Genomic DNA, 23,605 nt, shown 5'->3' with positions numbered 1-23,605 from the left:
GGTACTTATCTTGTTGAAGGTGTGTTGTATGTATTTTAACAAACGTTGCTTCTATGTGAACTATTTTGCTAGTTGTCCAATGATTCATTCATATGTACATGCTCGTGTGTCTTTTCTATATTAGTACTATTACTTGTTTTTAAAAGGCTCAATTTTCTCCCCCCTTTCAATAGAAGAACCCTGATACATTCCATAGTTGAAAATTACATAAGGCATACTCACTTGCTAAACTGAAAGTACTTTTGCATTACTCTCTTGTGTTGAACATTATAGCCAAGGCATATCTCTAAGAATATATGGCAATTTGACCTTATTTTTGGAAGGGCTCCCACACCAAATGGTGTGAAGTCTAATTGGGATTTTTCGTCAACACAATGTATTAAGGTTAATTAGGAATTTAATGTTAGCATAGTTATTCAATATTTAAACTCCCAAGTTAATGAGAAGCATAACGTAAACATAGTTATACAACATTTAAATGTGTCATATAGATTTATGAAAAATATTTTTATTGTGTTCTACTCACCTCGTTGTTGTCTTCACATTCTCTGCTTTCTTATGAAACGTAGTTTGTTATTTGAGGTTCTTCTCTATTTAGTTTTTTTTTACGTTTTATAACCAACCTAAATCAATCTAACCCTGGATCTATCATGCGCTGAGAGGGATCAAATCCTTCGATATGCAAACCTTTCCTCAAATTATTAATCCAAAGTTATTAAATCTAATAATATTAATATTAACATTAGATTTAATAATATTATTATTAATCTTTTAAAATTAATATTAGATTTAATGATGTTTTTTACATGGCATGACAACAAAATTTATAATAAAACTAAATCAAATTAATATTTTCAAATATTACAACTTTGACATGGAAATATTTATGCCTTTAAAGATTTTAATATATCCATAAGATATGGTTTTTCCTTTTAAAGATTTATTTTACAAATATTTAATTAAAATAAATATTAAAAGATTTTGGAGTAGGATTTTCATTGACTTGTATCGTAGGTTTTTTATCTATATGGTTATTTTCATTTTCGTTTTGAGTCGACATTATTTTATTATTATTATTATTTTATTGGAGAGATGACGTACTTACACATCCCCTCATACTGGATTGTAGAATATGCCTCTCAGTGCAACGAAACATATGGTTGGACCATTATGCACACATGTTGTATCAAACAATAGAAATGAAATAATAAATCAACGATGAATTATATGCATATTAAATAATTGCATGCTTATTAAATCTATTCTTCTGTTAATATTAAAATGTTGCATTAATATTAATGTTAATATTAAATTATTGCTTTAATATTAATGTTAATAATAAATCATTTCTCTAATATTAATATTAAGTTATAATCTGAATATTCTTAATATTAAATTATAGTGTCAATAATATTAACATTATTAATATTGACATTATTAATGTTAACGTTTGATTCAAAAGGATTCTCACAATCAATCCAAATTGATGGCCTCAAATGTTAATGAAAATATCTCCATGTCGAAGAACTCATCAAGGGATTTTTATTGCAACTTGAATGGACTCAAAGGGATATCGTATGCAAAAGTTATGGCCTTTGGAGTAGCACTGACGTGTCACACTTGGAAGGTGACATGCGGCATAGGATGACATGTGTCATAATGATAGGTTGACACATGGCATGGTGATAGGTTGACGTGGTTTAATGAAATATTAACACATGGACCAACCAAAGGTTGCAATATGGACCTTCTAAAAATCCTACATGGATTGGAAATGTAGCAGGTCAAAACTATATTGATAAAACTAGTAATGGAAAGATGTGAACCTACAACCTTGTCAAGAGGAGTCCTCCTCCTTACCACTACACCATGATATGTCGATGTGATCCAACATATAATATAACAATAACTATTGAACAAGAGTCAAACCTGCGACCTTGCTAGAAATAAGCTAACATTTTACCATTATGCTAGAGTATGAACACATGAAGGGTTGGGCATGTAAATCTTTGAAATTTGTATCAAAATTGTATTTTGGGAAAATAACATCCCACAAAATCATGTGACAACAAGAGTTGAACTCATGACCTTACCTATTTAATTTCCATGCCTTACCATTGCATCATAGTTTTGTTAAGTGAAAAGTTAACCCATGGTACTCGTAGAAGAATTAGATTATCCGGTTCATGACAAATTGCTATATCATCTTTGATCAATTGTGTATTCTATGAGATGAAAGAATACATGCAATCAGAGAAACACATATTTCTCTCATTTCTGGTTATTTTGGTGTAGGCAAAACAGTGGGTTAGTTGCAACATTATTGTTATTGGCCTTAGATGAATGAAACTATTTTCCAAATATGTAAAGGGACGTGTCATGTGTGCTACTAGAAAACCAAGAAACATAAAATCACATTTGTTGATGCAATTTATTATACCTTCTCAACCACAAAAGAATGTTCTATGGATTTTGTAGGGGGTCTACCTATGTCTAGAAAAGATCATGGTAACTTGTATGTGGTAGTGGATAGATTCAACAAAATGTGTGTCTTGACTCCATGTAAAAAGTAGGTGATAAGAGAGAAGACTACACATGTTCTTTCAGAATGTTTGGTTTCATTGTGGTTTTCTCACATCCAATTTTTTTGGTCAACTTTATGGGAGTTAATGAACACCAAGCTTCAAAAATACATTTTTTTTCATCTATAGATGGATGGAAAGACATGAGTGGTTAATAGAATAATGATACATGTACTCTGAGGACATTATAGCAAACATCATGAGCTTTGGAATGAATAGTTGCATTATGTGCAACATGCCTATAATCGTGCCATACATCTTTCTAGATAGAGGTCTCCTTTTGAGACATGTTTTCAATATTTCTATAAGTTTCAATTGAAATTCACTTTTGGGAAAGATTCAGTTGTTAATGGACATAGTGATGCTAAAAAAGCCACAAATTTCATCCATAAGTTCCAATTTGTTAATCGAGCTTCGCATAAACAATTGGAAAAGAGCCAAGACAAGTATAAGGCTAGGCATGACAAGCATTGGATCAATCATCATTTCCAAGTTGATGATCAAATGTGGTTATATATCATCAAAAAATGTCTTAAAGATGAGGTTAAAAAGCTCAAACCAATCAAGTATGGCAAGTTTATAATTTTGGAAAAAATTGATGACAATGATTTCCCGTTAGATTTACCTCTATGCAGATGTATTCAATGGTGAATTTTGAAAACTTGAAACTATATGAGCCTCCTATGATTATGAATAAAGGTGAAAATATTCAAATTATTTATGTTGATGATTTTGCTCTTAAATATCCAAATGAGTTGCACAAACCATGTTATTCTTGACAGGTATATGAGGACTTCATGAAGAGGTGATGTGGAATATATTTGTGTGGGTCTAAAATAAATGTGTCCAAGTGAAGCATGATGGAAATTAGAAAAGTGGGGGAGTTGGAGGATTCCCACAATCGATCCAAATTAATGATCTCAAATGATAATAAAAAGGTCTCCATGTTAAAGAGCTCATCAAGAGCTTTCCAACACAATTTGAATAGGCTCAAATGGACACCATATGCAAAAGTTGTGGCCTTTGAAGTAGGACTAACACATGGCACACTCTGATGGTAACATGTGGCATACGTTGACACATGTCATAATGACAAGTTGACACATGCCATGGTGACAATTTGACATGGTTTAATGAAATATTGACACATGGCACCGCATGGACCAACTAGAGGCTACCATATGGACCTTCTAAAAATCCTATATGGATTGGAAGCTTGGCAAGTCAAAAATATATGGATAAAATCTAGTAACAAGATGTGAACTTGGACCTCATCAAGATAAAGTCCACCTTACCACTACAACATGATATTTTGATGTGTTAAAGTGGTGAGAAGGTTTGATTATTTGACAAATATATTTTGAAAACAAGTCCCAAAATATAGTATAAGAACAATTACACAAGAACCAAACTAGCCCCTATTAGAAATAAGCCAACATTTTACCATTATGCCAGAGTATGAACACATGTAGTGTTGGGCACAAAAATCTTTAAAAATTGTGTTTTGGGGAAATAGCATTCCACGAAATCATGCAATGTTGAACTCATGACCTTGCCCACTTAATTTCCAAGCCTTACCATTTTGTCACAAGTTTGTTAGGTGAAAGAATATTGCCCTGAATTATTTAAAAGTGTATTTTGTAGTAGTTTTGGAGAATAAAAGGTCGTATAGCCTTTTTATTTGTGAGAAGAAGCCAAAGGTAGTTCCTAGTAGTGCTCTTCCTAGAAGAAAACTAAAGGCAAATTTTGCAAGTTTTAAAATCATTTTTGATATATGAAGGCAATTTCATGTATTTCTTATCACTATAATGGAATGCTTGCACCTTTGAAGCAGACTTGAAAATGTAGCCCACGAGGGGTGAACTCCATTAACAACTTGTTTTCTTCTTCATATTTGATGTCTATTATTTGTCTCTTAAATGCTTATTAAATTTGATTAAATTAATTTAATTAATAAAGTTGCAAAATTACAAAGGTAATTTAAGCATTTAATAGTATTAATGTTGATGTAAGCTCTTGCAATGAAACCCCATAATCTATTATTCCTTTAAAATACAAATGCAAACACTTTATTTATAACATATTGAGTAGTCCAAAATTTTAAAATAATAGTTGGTAAGTATATCAACTAGGAATTTAATGACTTACTTAAGCTAACTTAACAACATTTAATGAATTATCTAAGTTAACTTATTCTTAACTGAATATTTAAGTAAATATAAAAGGGAGTCTAAACCCAAAAAATAGGTCCCAGCTACAAGGTCATGTAGGTACCCCATGTTTAGAATGCTCAAAATCATATACAAAAAAAGAACATTAGGACCAGCCATCATTCCCCTCACCCCCCACACACACACAAAAGAAAGAACTTCTTTCAACCCAAATGCGTTGTATGTGCTTGGCGTATTAATGTTATATATCCATAGAAATAGATTGCACCAAATTAGAGTAGGATGCACCCACTAAAACTTAAACTTTGAACTAAATTTGGCAACATGCTTCTTGCAAGACCCAATAATGAGACCAAAGCCAAGATAGAATACATAGCCAAAAATGAGCTTGTAGTCATCAAGAACACCAACCCATTTGAAGTCATCATAACCCACTAAATTTGTGCTACCACAAGAACATTGAATGTCATGTGTTTATTTAATGTGGTGAGGAATTCTCTTTAGAACTTTCCAATGAAACGCTCATGTGGGTCCTACGTGAATAAGGAAACCAACCCAATGGCATAAACTTATATGGGGATCACTATTAGTCAAGTATAGGAGGTTGCCAACAAACTAGAGATACAATGTAGCATCAACCAGAAGAGTTAGAACACTTGGTTGACAACTTGACCTCTAACCAAAAAAGAGTGGGTGGGGATTTACAACACAACATGTGAAATATGCTCTATAATTCCAAGGCATACTCAGGCTAAGAGAGACGTATATCAAACACATATTGAATGATATATAATCCAGGAAACTAATGAAGGAACTTTATGTTTGTTTATCATGTCGAACTGTTGATGAAGAGTAGACTTCACATGATCAATGAGGTAGGTGAATTGCCAAAAGAATGATATCATTTGCATAAAGAAAAAAGAGAGTTTTATCATAATGCCACAAAATATAGACATTTGAATCAAAGTGGCAATGAGAAAATCCTCATGAGAGAAGAAAAGAACATGTCTTCTCATACCAAGCCTTGGGAGCTTATTTGAGACCATAGAAAGATAAAAGAGTTTTGGATAACGCCGAGAGGTTACTCCATGTATATCTCTTATTGTATGTCTCAATGAAGAAAAGCACATTTGACATGCATCCAGTGTACCATCCATTTATAAGATGCACATATAGACTGAATAAAGAAAATGGAATTCACTTTAACCACAGGTGCAAAAGTTTTAGAATAATCTTTAGCTATCAATCAAGCCTTATACTTCTCTATGATACCATCTACTACGTTCTTTGTTTAATACACCCGCTCACACTGAACCAATTTTCTCCCTTTGAAAATAGGAACCAAATCTCAAGTGTTATTATTCAACAAATAATACTCATCTTCCACCATTGTGTCCCACTCTTTAATACCATGAACCTCATGAAAACCCTTTGGACACTAGCCATAAACTCTGAAGGAGTCCTTTGAAGAGAGGACCTAGTTCTTCTTTGACCCTAATTAAGAAGTGGTGGAAGAACTTAATCGTATTGTTCTTCAAGAGCATTATCATTAAAAGAAGACAACTCAAAATGAAAATCGTATAAATATCCAAAATGTTAAGGGGAATGCTCATCAAATCAAACACGGATGTTGATGATAACTCATGTGTCAAGGGAATTGAACATTGCTAAAATAATCTCTTCATTAATTAGAAATTTCAATCTTGTGGTCAAATATCAAAGAAGTGACATTTTTATTATCCCCTCTACATCAACAATTGGAATTTTCAATATTAACTTCATTGCATCTCCAGATCCACATGTTTATCATAACTGAACCTGTTTATCTTTTCATGTTTACTTAATACAACTAAAAATTATCATGTCATTATCAAATAACAAATGGCATGGCTCATGGGCATGTGGGAGTTCAATCCAATTTAGGTGATTGTGGGTGTTCATAATCAAATGGCATGGATTGTGGGCACATCGAGAGTCTGATCCAATTCAAGTGATTGTTGGTGCTCTCATTGATTGCCTATCAACATGTATCAACCACTTAATTTGTCAATGTGCTAGTCTATATCCTTTAACATCTTTCGATGAGTAAAAATATATGAAAGGATTAATTTGTATATCTAACACCTATCATTTTCCTTTAGAGATGGGGGACCAAGCATTGCACCGAAGCTTCCTCCAAGGTCAACCCTAGAGAAAGTTGTTAGGTGTGAAAATTTAAACATAGTTGACACAATTGATGGCTTCAACCCAAAATCGTGGGGTAAGACCTCTAGAATTGATCATCCAATTTGACATATCCTTCAAAGTATGAATCTTCCTTTTAAAAAGACTATTTTGTTATGGACAATAGGGCAAGAGTTGCATGTTGCAACAAAAAACTTTCAAAGGAACAATAGTCTTCAAATCTTTAGTGGAGGCATTCATTGCCATTTATTTATCCTCAAACATTTGATAGGCTTCCAAGATTACTTTTCATCTAAGGTTTTGAACACAAGACAAGTGTCAAAAGCTATAGTAAGTGGCAATGTAGTCATTAATGAATGTGAGCAAACAACATCCTATTTGAAAAAATGAGGTAGAAGAGCCTACAATATCTCTATGAATAAGTTGAAGATCCTCAAAAACCCTCCAAGAATTTCCTTTATCAAAAGTATCTTAAAGATGTTTACCAAAACACACTCAATATAAACACATTCAAAAACATGGGTACGTGGAAGATCAATGACCATATTTTGCTTAGTTGTTGAGGATAGCAATAGTTTAAATGGCCAAGTCATTCATACCATAACTCATTTGAGTGAACAAATAATACATTAATAAGGGACTAAAACACAAATGAGATCACGAGTACAAGCATGCATCATGTTCCTTTTCCCCAATGGCAACAATTTTTCAAGGATCCTCAATTTCATGAACAACAAAATTAGGTGTAAACAAGATTGTTTCTAATAAAATGAGGGGAAATTAGATGCAAGATTAGGAACACAATATTGGTCATTCTATCTATCATCTTAATGGAACCTTGGCCATGAACAATCAATAGTGAAAAGTAATCCATAAAAACATGTTTTGTATTGCATGAAATAATAGAAGCAAGCAAATACATGCAGCCATGTGAAGGATTTGCTTTGCTTTAGAACCAGCGCATATCCGTCATAAGCCCTCTTAAACTTAAATATGTTCTAGAACCAATATAGATCTATTTTAAACCCTCTTAAACCTAAATCTATTAAGTACCAAGAGAGATCAAATTTTTGAAGTGTACATTTTTTATTCTTCAATTCCATGTCATGTATTAATTCATCCATATTAAATAATAAAAAATTACACAACAAAAAATTCAAGGTCAATTAAGGGATCTACACCATTTTCTTTTCAATGAATATTTAATTACATTCCTATTCATTAGGAGAACAAGGTTACATACATATTTTGTACAATAGAAGTCAAGCTTCACCAAAAAGATTGCACAAGCGGTATACCAAACTTGTCCACAACATCATAGCGACTACCAAGAAAGCTTTAAAGCATTTTTTAATATGCTTATAGAATTGAAATCTACCAAAGCAAACTCGGGAGTATTTAATATTGAATATGCAATAATAAGATGCACACTAAAGCCAATAAAACAAAAAACAAAAAAGATTATGATCCAAAAAATGGACACCGCAAACTAAGATATCACTATCCAACATAACAATTAGAATAATTGTTTAAACATGACTTTCTAAGTGAAATCAAAAACTTTAGACTCGGACCTATCAATGAGCTAAAACAATGCAATAAGAGGAAGTCTTCCCCTTCTTGCCAAAGTGGTGCCCTGCCATTCTTCAAAAAAGATGAAGCCTTTTTTTCCAAGGTAAGTGCCCTTTTTATACAAAATTCGCTTGACATTTCCATTCCCTATGAATATGTTGAAAAGAGAGATATTGAATTTTTCTCATATATATAATCATGTAATTCCAAAATGACAAGCTTAACCCCTGTAAATTTGAAAAGTTCGTCAACCAATCAACTATACATTTTGAATCACCACATACTTGTCAATAAAAATAAAAATAAAAAAAATCCAATTCACAAAAAACAAAAGTGCCCAACAAGCGATGATTTCTACCTTAATGTTTCTTCACTTTACTATATTCAGCCAAATCGAGAATGAATGAAAACCCAAGAGTTTGATAAAGGCACCCACACCACATAATCCTACTTGAGATGCACTGTCAAAGAACCCGATAGGGCAAAAATGTAATAGCAAAGGATACTTAATATTTTTGACATACATGAATTTTGGAATTTTCAAAAATTCCTTGAAGTATCCCACAATCTTGTGTGTTAATTGTTCAAGTTTGTAGGGTAGATCTTCAAAAACGACTTTATTTGTGCTTTCCATATTCCGTGTGCTATAAAGATTGGCAGAGTTTTATGTCTGCACATCCCACAAACATAGTCATGGTTCAAGAGAAAAGGAATACCCAATGACTTGTAGACTTAGAACATTAAAGGTATCATTCCAAACATCGTTTGCAAAGGTGCAATGTACAAAGAGATGGTCCAAAGATTTTGGCTCAACATTACAAAGATTACAAACATTTGGATCAATGAATCCCCTCCTTCGAAGGTTATCCGACGTGATAATATGATTAATCAAAGTGATGCAGCAAAAGCATCTAATTTTTTTAGGCATGTATCACTTACATAATTTCATATGCAACCAAATATCTTTATTATCCAGAGAGGAAAAGGAAATTGATTCACATGTTTGTCTAGCTATAATATGGCCTAAAGAAGTATTCCCAACTCCAAATTGTGGAGTCCTCTCCTTCATTTAGTAAGATCTCGTTATAATACAAGCCCCTTACAAATGGATGCCATTTAGCGACTAAATTCCCTTGAAGACCCAAATCAACTAAGTTTTTCACAAATGTAGAGGTGGTTGATCTCTTAACATGGCTCAACTTACACAAACCTTGTGCATTTAAAAAGGAAATCACAACCAAAGATAGTTGATAAAAATCAACACCTCCTATGAAGGGATCATTTCCAAGGATAATCTAACTACCCTTTCCACCTTCCCATGCAAATTAGGAGAACCAAGGGAATGAAACCATAATGCCTCTCCAAATGATAGCCAAAATTATATACCTTTTAGACATTGGATCTCAACTAGTCTAAGACAGTTGCTTTTAATATATTTTTCTCTGGTAATGTGATTCTAGAGACATAACCAATTAGTGCTCTCCAAAGACTCTTCATAGAAAGGGCTAAACCAAACCAGTGTAGATCTTTGAAGCCCCAAGGCACTTTAGTTTAGATTAAAATTCCTATCTAGCCAAATGTAAACCTTCATCTTCCCTTTTTCCTATCCAAAGGAAATTAAACATTCTTTGTCTATTTTTCCTTATAATAGATTTTGGGATCTTTGAGAGCATTAACCAATACACCAAAATACTCTCCATCACCAACTTGACCAAAATCATTCTACCTCTCACTCATAACCACCTGTAACACCAGTGATGCTTTCCACATTTTTAATTAACCATGACCATTCTTCAAAGTGGTCATAGTTCGATTTCGAGTAATAGCCCAAATATATGAATCCTTTCTCTATTTCTTCCACTTTATAGGGCGAAATGGATTTAATAGTGGGTAGGGTCTCTTCCTGAGTTATATTCTGTAAAAAGGTATATTTTTGGGCATTGACCTTTGTCCCAAAAGCTTAAGCAAAAAATAAAAATGAATCTAAAAAAGGTCTCCCATCCAACAACACTTCCTTCCCCAAATAGCAAAACATCATCCACAAAAACATGTGTAATATACAAAGACTTAGACACATTAATCTCTTCTAAGGAACCATCTCTTTTGGCTTTTATGATCAATCTACTGAAGCCTTCAATGACAAGTAGGAATAACAAAAGAGAAAGCGGACACCCTTGTCTCATACCTCTTGTATTGTTGAAGAATCTAGACAAAGAGTCATTCACTACCTAAAAAACATATGTTAATTGAACACATCCCATCATCTAGTTTGTGACCTTCAAGTCTAGACCAATTTAGAGTACCAACCTTAGGAAGTGCAAATTAACTTTGTTATATGCTTTTACCAAGTCCATTTTAAAACCAAGGTTTCAAAGATTCTTTTCTCTTAATATGGTAAAGAGACTCTTAGGCCACATCAATGGCATTATGAATCTGTCAACCAATGAAAAAACCAAATTGTTCCATTTATATCACTTATATGAGCTTACCTTCTAATTTATTTGAGATGATCTTGATTATCACTGTGTAAATCATATTGCATAGAGAAATTGGCCTAAGTCATTAAAGGTATTTTATTCAAAACATTTGGTTATCAAAGCAATAAAAGTGGCATGTTATCATCCCCCATGTTATGGTCTCCTCCACTACTTGGAAAATGTCTTCCCCCATCAAATAAAAAAAAAAGCAAGGTAAAATTCAACAACCCACCCATCGCCTTGAATTTTATCTTTAGAAAAAAAATTAAGACATAAACTTATTCCAAAGTTACAAGGCTACCAACTTTAGTAGCCATACAAGAAAAAAAAGTTAAGTGGGAGGTCTCTCTACAATAGCATGGTGTGAAGCTCAGCATCCAAGCACTTTGGCCACATTGTTGATGGGTGAGACAAGGTGACACTTGAGATGCCAAATAAATATGGAACCAGCAACATGAAATTCACCAAAAAACCTATGGGGATTTTCCAACTCATTCATATGAGCCACCTTAGAAACCCTTCAAGCAATTTGCTCTTTTACAATACCCACAACACACTCATAAAATTATACATCTGCCAACAAGGACAATGAACCTACATGCCATCTCTGGAGCCAAAAATTGCCACAGCTAATTACCCAAAGCTTCTTGTGGATCAATTCGAAGTCTCTTTCATTTAGGAATGGAAAGTGAAACTAGTTGATCATGAGCAGACTAACACTCGGCACATAGCCGAGTAGTGGCTTCCAAGTCTAAGACACCCAATTTAGAATACGCTCCTTGTTAGGGCCAATGTAATAAAATTTACCCACTAAGACCCTTGTCGCCACATTGAAAACAACAATTCAAAGGAAAAACAATAATTTCCAAGTCTAGCGGCACAAGTCAACATATTAAATTAAATCCTCCGTGACATATCCTTACCCATTTTGTGTTCAACATTACCTCCATTATGCATCATTCCAAAGGAGAAATGACAATTTTCAAGTATAGTGGCACACATAAACATATTAAATTAAGCCCTCCATGACATATCTCTGAGACTCGCTCAATCTGCCACCTACAAACTATCTATGCCAAGGATCCTTCACCTTCCATTCATCTATTTTGCACCATCCTTTCTCACAATAACCTTACAATGATCCTCTGAAACCTCACGATGGTAGATTTAATTATGGCCTCTTGAAACTCTATATGCACACTCTCCTTTGATCTACACCACGTTGTATTTTTAGATATTGTGATGTGTGTATATATATATATATATATATATAGATGCATACATACATTAAATTTTTTTTGTTATTATCATATGAATTTTTTGTTACCCTGGACAAATGTATATACATATTTTTTGTGGTATAGTATATAATGTCACATGTTAACATAGCCCCCATGGTTAGCTCAACTGGTCAAACAAGGTCAATTCTCCCCGAAGCCCTTGGGTTAGGCCTAGCTATTGGTCGCGGGGCTTGATACCCTTGATCAAGCTTAGATATTTCCGTGAATGTAGCGACAAACCAGTGACCGCGGGTGTCCGTGAACCTCTATTAATAAGATAGGAATGAGTATAAATAGAATCCAATCATTTTTTTGTTTGTTCCAAGTTAAAATCATTATCTAATTGCATTAGTAATATAAACATTCATAATTTTCTTCTTACTAACTACTTAAAAAGGCATTTTTAATTTCCATGACCAATTCATAATCAAAAGTAATTCTTTGCTTATTATTGTTGTCATGTAGAAAAATCAAACACTCGAAAACATAAATCTAAGGAATTAACCCCAAAAAACTTGTGGAGAGGACTCCATGTTTGGAGCCAAGCAATTAAGGAGAAGTATCTAAAGGAACATCCAAAAAACATGACAACAGGGGTTCCCTTGTCTAGAAAGCACTTATGGATTATTTTCCCTTTCTCTACAATTGGTTGGGCTAGAAGGTTAGATATGGAGAAAAAGCGATATTGGGCAAGGACCCCTTTAGAAGATTTGATTTATTCATGGACTTCCAAAGGCTTCATCTGCTTAAATGATGCATCTTCTCAAGATAAATGGTTGACATCTTCATATTTAGATCTGGAAGAATCTTTTGCAAAAGAATATATAACTTCTTCATCAAGGAGTCAAGTTTAATTAGGGTATACTTGAATTATTAGAAGGATCTCCTAGAATGGAGTTGGGACTATACTACAAGTAGGGTTAAAGCAAACCTAGCATACAAAGCTATTGCCTATTCAATTGTGGACCATGATATTAAATGGTGGACCATAAACAATTAGAAATGGAACATACAAAATAATCTTAAATGTTTTGCTTGGCTTTGCCAAAAAAACAAAATTTTGACCTGCAAAATTTGAAAAAGATAGTTTTTTATTTTGTTAAAAGCAACAAAATGACTTCCTCTTAAAAAAAAATTCTTTAAGTGAGGCATTAAAGACAATATAATCCTTCATAGTCTATGTTTTTTTTTTCTCGTTAAAACTGAGCTATTTATATTACAAAAAAGTCAAAATTACAACAAAAATTACATCTGGGCCGAAGCCCTGTTTCTTCAAAGAAGATATCGGTCATTGCTAACCTTGCAGAGAGATTCGACACGGTGAATACAGTAATCGACACGATGGATTCATGACTTGACACGGTGAATACAGAAATCGACACGATGGATGCATTACTTGACACGGTGAACATATTTCGACACGATGTATATAGAAAACAACACGGTGAACATGTAGACTGACGCGTGGACTGAGACTATGGTGATTTGGACCGACACTGCGAGCATAAACCCCATGACAAATATACAAAAACAGCAAAATGAGATGGTCAGAGAAATTCATTCCTTGCTGCCCAGACTTGGCGTCTTCTGAGTTAATCTTCATCCGTGGTGTGAGGCTCATCTTTTGCAGGGCCCTTGAGTTTTTCCGAATCTTCCTTATCCTGGCACGAGCTCCTCTGAACAGGTTCACTGGGGCCGGCCTCATCCTTCTGAACTGGACGCCTGAAGTCGACAGTGGGAGTCTCCATATCAACCCTCGGAACATTCACAGTTTCCAAGCGCCCCCGAATACTGTTGCAATGCTCCACGGTGACCGAAACTATCAGAGTGTTGTTTGCAAATGCACAGGGGATTCTGTAACGAATGGCCGGGTGTTCCGTGTGACCACACTCCGGAATGCCCCAGCTTCCTCTAACATTGCTGCCCGGAGGCCTGTTTTGCTCAGAGGTAATCTCTACTGAAGAGGATGGTGAGATCTCAGGCCTCTGAGAGGCAGAACGACCCCGTGACCCTCCTCTGCGACTGCTCATCCTGAGCCTCTCCCTTGACATTTGACAATGGCTTCCCACACCAGCAATTCCTTGAGAAACCTTACACCAAGCGATCACCCACTCAAACGGCTTGAGATGCGGCAGAGTGGTTTGGGTAGCAACCTTAATAGCTCCCATACTCCTCGGATGTTGCAGCGCATTGAATGGCGCCTGCAAACGACTGTACATTCCCACAGCATTCCCCTGCAAGTGACTAGACAGACTAACGACATTCCCCTCCGCATAAACCATTGCAGACTCGCTCATTGCTTCGCCTTCCGGCGAATTTAAGGAGCCTTCGTCATGGAGTGGCGTGGCTTGTCCGGGCTGACAGAGGCCCATGTGACAAGCCACATGCCTCTTAACTCCATTAACACGCGGCATTAAAACTATTAGCACCCGCATCCGGGACCTTCATAGTCTATGTTTCCCTTAACATGACTTTCATTTATATCTTTGAATCTAAAAATGAGTTAGTCATATTCTTAAGTGAGGGATTAAAGATTATATAATCCTTTATAGCTTGTGTTTGTTTCCCTTCACATGCTTTTTATTCGTCTTTGAATTTAAAAATGAGTTAGTCACAATGTCATGAAAGATTTATTTTTATGGCCAAGAGCACCTATTTGTAGGAACATTTAAAAAAACAACTTACCTTGCCTTTAAAATTTTGCTTAGGTGAGGGATTAAAGTCTTTGTAGCCCATGTTTGTTTCCCTTAAACATGTTTGTCTTTGAATTTAAAAAATTAGTTACACTGGCACAATACTTGTATTTTTAAAGCCAAGATAACCATTTGGGAGTCAACCTGTAGAAAATGAATAATTACAACATTATGACTTTTCATATCTAAAAAAACACATTAAACTAGTCCAAAGGGATCTAGCATTCTGAAAGAGCATTACTAAAATAATCTAGAATTCTCACATAAACCAACACTAATAGGAGTCACCTAACTTAAAGATCACTATTCAAATAAGTTGTTATAATTACTCAAGATTGAAGGTGAGGTGGTTGTTTGCTTATTAAAAGGATGTAATATGTTTATTTTTATATATATAAAAAAATTTATTTAAAAGAAATTAAAATTATTTTATGATATTATTTTTTGTTTTGTAAAGTGAGGTGGTTGTTTGCTTTGTTTTGTTGGATTAATTCCTATATATATATTCCATGGTTAATGGTTAATTGTTTTTTAGTGGAAATTAGTTTCTTGTTCTACAATATTTCACATCACTTTGGTGTTTAATATTTTTATTTTTATTTTAGTTTTCATTTATTATTTAATATTTTTATTTTTGTTTTAGTTTTTATTTATTATTTAATTTGAATGTATATTTCACCATTTAAATTAAGATCTACCAGGCTCCTAAAATTGAGTGGGTGTGGTTCTCTCTAAACTATTTTAGAATATTATTTTTTGTTTTGTAAAGTGAGGTGGTTGTTTGCTTTGTTTTGTTGGATTAATTCATATATATATATATATATATATATATATATATATATATTCCATAATTAATGGTTAATTGTTTTTTAGTGGAAGTTAGTCTCTTGTTCTGCAATATTTCACACATCAATTTGGTGTTTAATATTTTTATTTTTATTTTAGTTTTTATTTATTATTTAATTTAAATGTATATTTCACACTTTAAATTAAGATCTACATCAATTTGGTGTTTAATATTTTTATTTTTATTTTAGTTTTTATTTATTATTTAATTTAAATGTATATTTCACACTTTAAATTAAGATCTACTAGGCACCTAAAAGTGAGTGGGTGTGGTTCTCTCTAAACTTTTAATACTGAAGGGGAGAGTAATGGTTGTAGAGAGATGGGAAGGATGTGAAGGGGGAAAGAAAGTGGGGAGGAGAGAGGGAAAGATGAAGAAAGAGAAAGAGTGAGGTGCGGAAGGGGGAGAGAGTGGTGGAAAGGGTGTAGTGAGAGAGGGAAGTCGTGAAGGAGGGAGAGACAAAGCTTGGGGGGAGAGAGAGACCTGAATTTGATGGTGTTGGTGAGCTATAATGGGATGATTATGTTTCCCATGAACAACCTTGTGCTTGGGACCAAATGGAAGACCAAAAGGGACCAAAAAGAAGTTACAAATACATAATTATCCAAAGCATAATGAGGGCCCCAAAATGCAACATTTGGTTCTCATTTGCTTTGATATGTTCTCTATGTTGAAGGAGATGCACTTGGACAATTGGGTTGAAATCATGCCCAGACCTTGTTCCACATATTACAAGAATCTCAAAAATAGAGAGACATATTTGTTAAGCTAGAAAGAGATGGGATTTTGGGTAGATAAAAATCAACACCTCCTATGAAGGGATCATTTCCAAGAATAATGTAACTACCCTTTTCACCTTCCCATGCAAATTTGGTTCTTAATAATGTAACTACCCTTTCCACCTTCCCATGCAAATTAGGAGAACCAAGGGAATGAAACCATAATGCCTCTCCTCTTAAACTAGTCCTCGCTATCGTTTGGAGAGGCATTATGGTCAACCAAGGGAATGAAACCATAATGCCTCTCCTCTTAAACTAGTCCTTGGCTATCATTTGGAGAGGCATTATGGTCTCTTCCTTTGAAGAAGATTGATGCGCCTATCCATTCATATTTTTACAAGATTCTTTGATTTGGTTTGCTCCCAGGCATGTAGAATAAACTAGCTACAAAGCATAAGAATACTGAAATTTCAAAATTCTGTTGTTTCCTCAGTTTGTCGTCATTGAATGATAGGTTGTATTTTTCGTGTCCTTTGCTTTCAAAATTCCGTACTTAGGTTCAAATTGCCAACATAATTTTTGTATCGTAAAGGTCATAAGTCAGCTGTGCATTGACTTTCATTGTCAGTGTCTGTCAAATCCCACTTAACTCCTGCACCAAGCTTTCCGTCAGTCAATATTCATCCAACAAGCATGCACTTTGGGCCCAAGAAATTGGCACCAAACTCGTAATGCGCAAGATGGAACTTTACTGTATCAGTTGACTGGGAAAGAACCTCAATGGAACCCGTGAATACACACTGGCATGAATACACCGGCTTTCAGAAAACTTCTAATCAAGAGGCTTTGTGAAATCAAAGCACAACCCTCCAAAAAGACCAGGCTTCAGTGACAATATAACTTCCTGTTCAATTTCATCATAAGCGATTGGGCATGGAAGGCTGAGCCAATCCACTTATTGAAGCACATATTCTTCACGAAAACAATCCCAAACAACTGATATAACCTGTAATATTTTATTTTATTTATTCCAATGAATACCCAAACACAATTTCAACCTTTTCCGCAATAAGCAGCTACAGTGCTGGTTTGCAAGAGGAAAGCAAACATAGACAGTAAACTAATTCATTTCCCAGCTCCCAGAGACTCGAACCTATACCAAGCGGAGGGGCGACGGAATAACGGCTCGAGAAAAACTTTTAATTTACACATGTCAATTTTTAACTTGACAGAGGACAAGCTCAATGGGAAACTGGGATTGGTCCGGATGAGCAGTGTTTGTCCAGCCAACTTTATAGAGAGCACCCCTTTCAGTGTAATTATATAACCTTGTTCTACAAGAAAACAACTATTAAAATTTTATTTAGGCTTTTTTAAGTTACATTAACTTGTATAAACCCTGAATTCATAATAAACAACCATTTAAAATTTTCAAATAAAACCGTTGAAAAATAAAAATAGAAAACATTTTGGGTTCTGATTGTCTACATTGTATAAAACCCTGATCAACAATAAAAACAACCATTATAATTTAACGTGATAAAGAAATCAACAATATAGCAACTATTAAAATTTAACATGGTAAAGAAACACAAACAACAATAAACACAAATGACCATGACAACAAAACATATAAAGAAACACAAATGACCATGGCAACAAAACATTGTTCCACGGCGATGACAACAAAACATTGTTCTGTTAAAACATTTTATGATATTTAACATTCTGTGATGAAAATATCTTGAATTCAAAACCTCACGCAGATTCAAAACCTCATGCAAAAATCCAGCCATGCTACTCAAGCCATGTTAGAAATGGCAATACTCAAAAGTCAAAAATCCACATTAGGCATGGCAACCATCACAAAACTCGGAGGAAAAACAAAGAAAACCAAAAAAAACCACTACAAAGCACTAAATCAACCTCTTAAATACGAATACCTCAATAACCCTTAGCATGGAGGCACTTTACAATAGTGAAGCAATGCTTTACAAATATAGAATCACCCCCAAAAAAATTGCCCCACGAATAAATTAAAGAATAATTGCAACCTTAACATGACACGAATAAATTAAAAAATAATTACAACCTTAACCTGACAAAAATGGTAGGGGAAGCGGATTGTTCAAAAGGGTCACCATCACACCAAGAGGAATCTGCTCTGGGTTAGCAGCTGCACAGCTCAAAAATGGAATCCCTAAAACGCCCACAGGAAAGGAGCACTAAAAAAGGAAAAACCCATAGCACAGAAACCGAGGAATGTCCAAAAATCAAGGCCTAGGCAGCCAAGGAAAATGAGGAATCTGACAGCCTGTAGCTCTGCGAACCATGTGAAATCAAACCATCACAACAAGAGGAATCTGCTCTGGTTTAGCAGCTACACAGCTCAACAAGAGGAATCGATTAAACGCCCACAGGAAAGGAGTACTGGGGATTGAAAAACCTATAGCATAGAAACCCAATGATATCCAAAAATCAAGGCCAAGGCAGCCAAGGAAAATGAGGAGGCTGACACCCTGTAGCTCTGAAAACCATGTGAAATCAAACCACATTCAGTGGGATATTAACAAAACTTAAAACTCTACACAGAACTCATAAAATAAAAGACCTAAAAGCCAGTTGAAACAACAATAAAATCACATCTATTAAATCTGCTGTTTTTTTCGAAATACAATGTAATGCTGCTGTTTTTTCGAAATACAACAGAAGACCCTCTTCTTTTTGGAAAGAGCTAACCAGTCATATCTTGGGTATTTAATGCCAAAAGAGGAGCACGCAACTTAGGAAAGAGCTAACCAGCCATCTCCAGGGTATTTAATGCCCGGGGATATGCACGGGGTATTTAATGCCCGGGGATATGCACGCAGCTTAGCTCGATAACACGCGAAAGCCAAAATATACTTAATGTCGAAACTTGGCTTTCGTGTGTTATCGCGTTAACTGGCGTGCATATCCCCGGGCATTAAATACCCTGGGGATGGCTGGTTAGCTCTTTCCCGCAACTTAGCCTGATAACACCGGAGCGGGCAAATATTATTTAATGCCGAAATTGCCCATTCCGTGTTATCGCGTTAAGTTGCGTGCTCCTCTTTCGGCATTAAATACCCAATATATAGCTGGTTAGCTCTTTCCCTTTTTTTTTACAGCAAATTACCTACCAAGCATTTAAGAAGAGTAGTTGGCAGGTATACCGCCGAGCATCTAATGATTTAGGTAACTTGAAACTGTGTATATACACTGGCACCAACTAGATGCCGACCCAGAATGACGAATGATGAAAGTGAATATACGGTTATAATACCAAGAAGACTTGTGGGCTAGTTAATGTTACTATGTGAGATGTCAGGCACTGCAAAGTGAATTTGCATTTGTGATTTCTATAAAACTGGGAATGGAAACGTATGAGAACTTTCTGTATGAGATTAGAGATGACCTAACTCATGAAACAACATTGGAGAAGCTTAGCATTCCAACATACTATGTTTTTCTTTAGAAAAAAATGGATCAGTACTACTTGCACAGAACTGTACTTATATAACCTGCAAGTAAACCCCACTTCAACCAGTTTGTCGATAAGCTAGTTAACAATGGTTTGATAAACTCTATTAAAATTCTAACAGAAACCTATTAAGTCACAAATACTCATGATGATTCTCATGTTTTGCAAGATCGAGGAAATGGCTCTTACAATGCTGAAGTTTTCTTGCACAAATAACTCACTTTTGGATATTCGTGGCATGTAATCATCATGCGGAAACATTAAAATGTGGGCATAGAATTAGTAGACAGAAATCGAAAACATGACCTCCATCAGTGGATCTAGCCCTGCGGTTGTCTGACCGCTGCCATTCCATCCAACCCTTAAGGATTGAATAGAACGGCCTTCACTGTGGGCACGAGATGTATGATCTTCCCTATGGACAGAGAGAAGTTCAGGCCTCCCATGCCAACCCCAATACCAAATAAAAGGCCTATACCCACGCGGAGGGAAAGAAACCCCCAAAACCCTCATCCAAAGAAATTGTCATTTTGCTTCTCAACATTCATTTCAACTCTTTGCCCTCCCATGCTAGTCCATAACCCTATTATTTAATAACAGAACCGCTTCAAACAATTTGTGAATAGGCTAGGACTCAATAATTTAATAAACTCGACTAAAAATCACAACAAACAAACCTATGAAGCCACAAATAGTCATGATGATTCTCATTTTTCTCAGGCCGGTAAGGAAACAACTCTTGCAGATGCTGCGGGTTTCTTGCACAAATAACTCACTTTTGGTTATACATTACATTGAATCGTTTAAGGGAAAAAGAATAAAATGTGGGCATAGAAATAGTAGACAGAGACAGAAAACATGACCTCCATCTGTGGATCCAGCCCTACGGTTGTCTGACCGCCGCCATTCCATCCAAGCTTTACAGATTAAATAGAATGGCCTTCACTGTGGGCACGAGATGTATGATCTTCCCTATATGCAGAGAGAAGTTCAGGCCTCCCGTGCCAAACCTAACACCAAATAGAATAGCCATACCCACGAGTCCTGAACAAAGTACCCGACACCCTCTTCCAAAAATGACCATTTCACTTCTCGGCCTTCGTTTTAACTTCATGCCCTCCCTTGCCCTTATACTGTTCTGTCTCGAAACCCTAGGATTCGAGTCCTAGTTTACCCTATACTTTCAAACCCTGAACTATTGGACTGTTCAAACCCTAAGTTTCTCTTCTAAAAACCCTAAAATATTCGATTCTTAGGCTCCGTAGTTCTCTTAACGACTAATCGTCAAAGCCCCTAAAAAATTCGACTGGACCCTCATTTTTTCTGAACTTGTACGGTGTGTGGGTTGATTGTATCCACTGATAGCACTCCACAATTGGATCTCGGAGGTATGGAAGCCTATCATTTCTGATGAAATTAATATCTACCCCTGTGCCAGAGGATTCTTTATAGTAGATTTTGAAAATTCTGAAAGCAGACAATGTATTCTAGATTCCGGCCCTTGGTTTTGGGAAAAATCAGGCCTATTCATGAAGCCATGGAACCCATCATTCGATCCCTCTACAGCAGTGATAACCTCAGCACCAGTTTGGGTGAGATTGCCAAGCCTACCCTTGCATCTCTGGAATCTCTCCTCGCTAAAAGCCATCGGAAATGCAATTGGGAAATTTTACTGCAGGTGCCCAGAAACAGAGGAATATGCCAGAACCACCTATGCACGCATCTGTGTGGAAATGGATTTCAGCGCCGGATTCCCAGCTGAAATAAACCTAACAGGTAAAGACTATGTGTGGAACCAGAAGCTTGATTATGAAAGTGTCCTCTTCAGATGTCGATCGTGCTTTGAGACGGGGCATCTAGCCAAAAATTGCCCAAAAGCCTCTGAGAAAAATTTTGCTAGAAAAAACCACCACAGATCTACATGGTGGGAAGGAGCACAAAAAGAACACTACATTGTCATCAAAGAAGAATATTCTAGAGAAAACTCTGAGTCACAAGAAATCAAGGAAGAAAGAAACAACTCTCAAAACAAGCAAGGAGAAAGCCCGCCCCAACAAATCAACAGTTATGAGGATTTGAATACCGCAGAAAATAAATCTTCATTTAACAGCAAAGCAGATCTCCTAAACCAAACTTCTTCTCCGACTATTTTCAAAAGAACGAACACAATAGATCGCAAAGCTAAGACACCAATGTCCCAAGAACCAGAAGAGATGAAGGAGATGCAAGACAAAGGAAGTTGGAAGACCGTAGAGAAAAGAAAGAAAGCTACAACACCAATCTCGCCAAGAAAGACGAGGAGCCAGACAAGTAAAAATTAAGAAAATTGTAGGTCCGATAGACCAATTTGGTCTCAGTGGACGTTAACCATCATCATCATCATCATCATCATCAGTAGGAAACAAACTTTATCCCTTTATAAATATATTAAGCTTTTTAGTTGGAGCTTTTGAATTACAAATTTGGGTCATTGAAATTGCCAAATGAAAATGGGTTGGAAAAAAAAAAAAAAAAATGACTTGAAATTTGTGAAATTAAATATTGGTATAAAGTTTGTTTAATTATTTTTTATATATGGGTGGATTTGGATTAAAATTTGAAATCATAAGTTAAAGTTATGTAACTTGCACAATTTAGTTTTTAAAGTATTGAATTCTTTTCGTATATTTAAAATACAAAATCACAAATCTCATTAAAAAATTTATAATGTAATTTTAGTTAAAAATTAAAATATCAAATAATTAAATTATATTTATTTTTATTATTAAAAGTTTTCATATTATTAAATAAAAAGTATAATGTGCTCTGTTAGCGCTTGGAATTCACCTAGGCTGAGATACACAAACTCTCAAGGCTACATCAAACCATTTCACCTCGTAGCTAGCCCTACGAGGTATGAGAAGGCTCTCTCGGGTCAGATTCGGTAGATCTTTCAATATGATAAGCTGACCAATTAGGAATAAAGATTTTAGGCTAGTAAATTGATAAGGGGGGTTGATTTAAAGATTTTTGGGGTTTTTGGTGGCAATTGGAGGGAGTGCAATTCAGGGTGCGGGAATTGGGCTCAGTTTTTGCAGGGGGATCTTTGGGGCTAGGTAGCAGTGAGTGCTAATGCCTTAATCTGAGATGGATGATCAGGGATGATAGAGGAAGAGCTAAAGAGGGCAAACAACAACTTTGAATCCTCTTTAGACAGTGGAAAACATAGATATTGAACAAAATTAAAAGCTGAGCATGGCATGCATGAATTCAAACTTTATCACTTCATCTGTTCAATTAGCAGCAAAGAAAGAGATGGAACACATAAACACACTTACAATAACATGTAGAGAACACACCATCAACACAACAATCCACAAGAATCCACAATGATGTCTGCAAAACCCTGGCCTTCCTTTTCCTTAAATTGCAGTAATAGATGTACAATATACAATAATGCTTCTCCCACAAGAGTCCAACCATGAAAATGAGCAAGAGAAGGCATAATATAGACCATCTAACTCCTTTCCCCACCTCTAGGGGTCGAGCTCAGCTTCCTAGGAGCAGTTTGAACTAATTCTAAACTTAGCACTAGATAA

General features: G+C 35.3%; 2 non-coding genes across 2 annotated transcripts; both read right to left on the bottom strand.

Moving 5' to 3' along the window:
• Positions 1–20,290: 20,290 nt before the first annotated feature.
• On the bottom strand, positions 20,291–20,477 carry LOC149224675 (small nucleolar RNA snoR143). The gene has a single exon (XR_016249992.1). It is a non-coding gene; the product is annotated as a small nucleolar RNA snoR143 (small nucleolar RNA).
• Positions 20,478–20,847: 370 nt separating this feature from the next.
• On the bottom strand, positions 20,848–21,034 carry LOC149224674 (small nucleolar RNA snoR143). The gene has a single exon (XR_016249991.1). It is a non-coding gene; the product is annotated as a small nucleolar RNA snoR143 (small nucleolar RNA).
• Between the last annotated feature and the right edge of the window lie 2,571 nt (positions 21,035–23,605).

The sequence above is a fragment of the Pinus tabuliformis genome, chromosome Q (genome assembly GCF_031772625.1).
Source record: "Pinus tabuliformis cultivar Carrire ecotype Pingquan chromosome Q, CPIR1, whole genome shotgun sequence".
Taxonomy (NCBI): Eukaryota; Viridiplantae; Streptophyta; class Pinopsida; order Pinales; family Pinaceae; genus Pinus; species Pinus tabuliformis.
Note: the sequence above shows the minus strand (reverse complement) of the source record. Positions and strands in the feature narration are given on the sequence as shown.